The sequence below is a fragment of the Orycteropus afer genome, unplaced genomic scaffold (genome assembly GCF_000298275.1).
Source record: "Orycteropus afer afer isolate SDZICR_OR568_19922 unplaced genomic scaffold, OryAfe1.0 scaffold00295, whole genome shotgun sequence".
Lineage (NCBI taxonomy): Eukaryota > Metazoa > Chordata > Mammalia > Tubulidentata > Orycteropodidae > Orycteropus > Orycteropus afer.
This window is the reverse complement of record NW_006921882.1, coordinates 165,233-168,255: the sequence shown is the minus strand read 5'-3', so window position 1 is coordinate 168,255 and position 3,023 is coordinate 165,233.

Below are 3,023 nucleotides of genomic sequence, written 5' to 3'. Positions count from 1 at the left end.
TTTTCTTTATGTTGAGATGTAATCCATACTGCAGACTGTATTCTTCAACCTTCATCAGTAGGTGCCTTAAGTCATCCTCACTCCCATAGAGGGATAATAGTTGAGATTTCCCAAATGTGTTAGTTAGATGCTTTTGATCTGGTTTTCAATATTGCCCTTCACAGCATTTGACCACAGTCACCCAGCTACAAAGCACCCACTTCTGCTCCTTGGGACCATCTTAGATGGGAAACAGGAGAGGCTGATGCCACAGGGGACCAAATAGTGAATCAGAATGTTGGATGCAGGGGTCAGTCTATTCTTGGAGGGGCCTATAAGGAGTAGGGTGTCTGTTGGCATAGGCTGAGGACTTGGAGGAGGAAGTGAATCTTGACCAAAATTTGGTGAATGACCACTTTGTTTCTGATTGATCAGCAGGGACAAAAAGTTGCATTATTTTGAGCTTGTCACAGGTAAACCAAGGAGCATCTCTCAGTCTTATCTAATCCTGTGGGGAGATTGTTAATCCCAGTACACTGTTTCCTAAACAAAGAGGTGGGGGACCATCACTGTTTTCCAGGATCACAGAGTTCAGGTAAAATTCAACATTATTAGTGTCATTCACAGCTACTGTGAGCTCCCTAGGGACAAAAGGTTCACCTTAAACTTGCCCAAGACTGAAAACACACAATCTGTTGGAGTAAAATCGAGGGGGTTTATTGAAAATCCAGAGAAAGATCCAATCTGGGGAAACATCCAAAATCACTACGGGAAAATGTTCACTCCAAGAAGTAACAGAGCCATTCAATAGAACTAATATAGGAACCAAAGCTATAGCACTGTGATTGGCTGGAAGGTAAGTGATGATGTTAAAGGCAGGAAATCTAGAAACAAGCTCTTACTGGGGTTAGGTGATAACCTGTATTTGTGATTACACAATTGGTTAAGGGTACATAATTGCAAGCATGCATGCTTTCTGATGGTCACAAACAGGTTGGTCACAGATAATCACAGAACATTCTTTCCTGAGAACATGCCATGAACATTGCTTTCTTAAGTATGTATATGCCTGGGGTCCTACTTTAAGGAGATTTTCCCATAATGCTGTGTGTCAAGACCCTCCACGAACAGGCTGTCGAAACCCTGCCTCTGCCTGATCACAGAGAAAACTATTTCCTTATGGTGCATGGTAGGCCAGACTTCATTTCACCTACTTTGGTCATGTTGTCAGAAGGGACCATTTCCTGGAGAAGGATGTCATGCTGGGTAAGGTGGAGGGTTGACAAGGGAGGGGAAGACCCTCAATGAGATGGATTGACACAGTGGCTGTGGCTGTGGGGTCAAGTATAGCGGAGATTGTGGAGCTGGTGCGGGACTGAGTAGTGTTTCAGTTTGCTGTGCACAGGGTCACTATGAGTCAGAAGCAACTCAACAGCACACATAACAACAACGACAACATAGTATATGGTTAAGTCAGTACAAAGCTTAGCATCTGCAGGGGCTGAAAGAGCAAAGAAAAGGAATTCAGCCATTAACATTGGGTCAAGAATTTCACTGTAGGCCCACGGCAGTAGGTCAGCCATTTTACATTAGGTTCATGGCATTAGATCAGCCAAAATGACATTAGGTCCATGGCAACCTCAGACTTAGAGCACTGCTCAAACTTCTTGGTGAGTCCCATTCGGCCATTTTAGCAGAGCTGTTATTAGTTGTCATTGAGTCGATCTGGACTCATGGTGCCCTCACATGTGCAGAGTAGACTGCTTCATAGGCTTTTCAAGCTGTGACTGTTTAGAAGCAGATTGCCAGGGCTGTCTTCCGAGGCACCTCTGGGTAGGTTTGAAGTGCCAACCTTTAGACAAATAGTCTACCATTTGTAGCCACTCAGGAACTCCACTTCCTCAGGAAGTGCTCAGTAAAAGTGTTAATCAATTCATGGAAGAATACAATACCACCTCCCAAAGGATTAGCACCATAGGTGACTGTGTTCATTTAGTGGGGCCCATTCACTGTTCAACAGGATAAAATAATTCTCATTGCCAGAGAAATGTGCTATGGTTAGACAAGCCTGAACAAGACTGATATTAATAATAAAATAAAATAAAATAAACCCTCTGCTACTCATGAAAAACAACAGTAGCCTAATTTACAGTCTTGTCTACATACAAAGAGACATGGGACCCAACAAGGAGTCCAACGGAGTCAGTCTCATGTCTCTGTGATTTCAACATGGCGGCCGAAGGATAAAGGGAGAAAAACTCAGCCTTCCGGTGGGGAGTTAGGGGCCAATCCCTAGATGTGCTGGTGTCTCTTGAATCTGAAAGGAGCAAAAGCCAGACTGTGAGGTGAAGGAGGATGTTGGGACACCCATATCCCTCTATTTCTCCGTAGCTGTAGCCCATAGGACCTGGGGCTGTGTAAATGAACAGGGAAAGCATTTGGCCAGCAACTCTGAGCTGCATCTGTTGCCACACGTGCCCACAGCATGGTGGTTGAGCAACGTCCTGGACCCAGCTGAGTCAGAAAGGGAAACACTGACCAAGACTTCATGAGCTCCTGAATCAGGGCAATTCCCAAGGCCTCATCCAGCAAGTCACTCTGTTGTCAATGCCACCCACCTCCTTAGGACTTGGGGGTGGGGCGGGGAGATGGACAAGGGAAATATCAGTGAGAGATCTTGGCAATCCCCATAGCTTGTCCCAAGTGGTCTAAGTCCTTGGCACTCCCTATCGAGCTAAACCCACCCGCCACTCAGAAGGAAAAAGATGCTGCAGTCTGCTTCCATAAGATTTACAGCCTTGGAAGCACTATGGGGGCAGTTCTGTGCTGTTAGACCTGATTTGACAGCCGTGGGTTTTGCATGGTTTGGGAATAGACATTCTACACTGTGCTCCCATCCTCAGTCTTATTTACAGAGGGCTGCACATCTCCAAGGAACTCTGGTGGTGTAGTGGATAAGGCATTTGGCTACTAACCAGAAGATCAGCAGTTCAAACCCACCAGCTGCTCTGTGGAAGGAAGATGGGGTGACCTACTTCATAAAG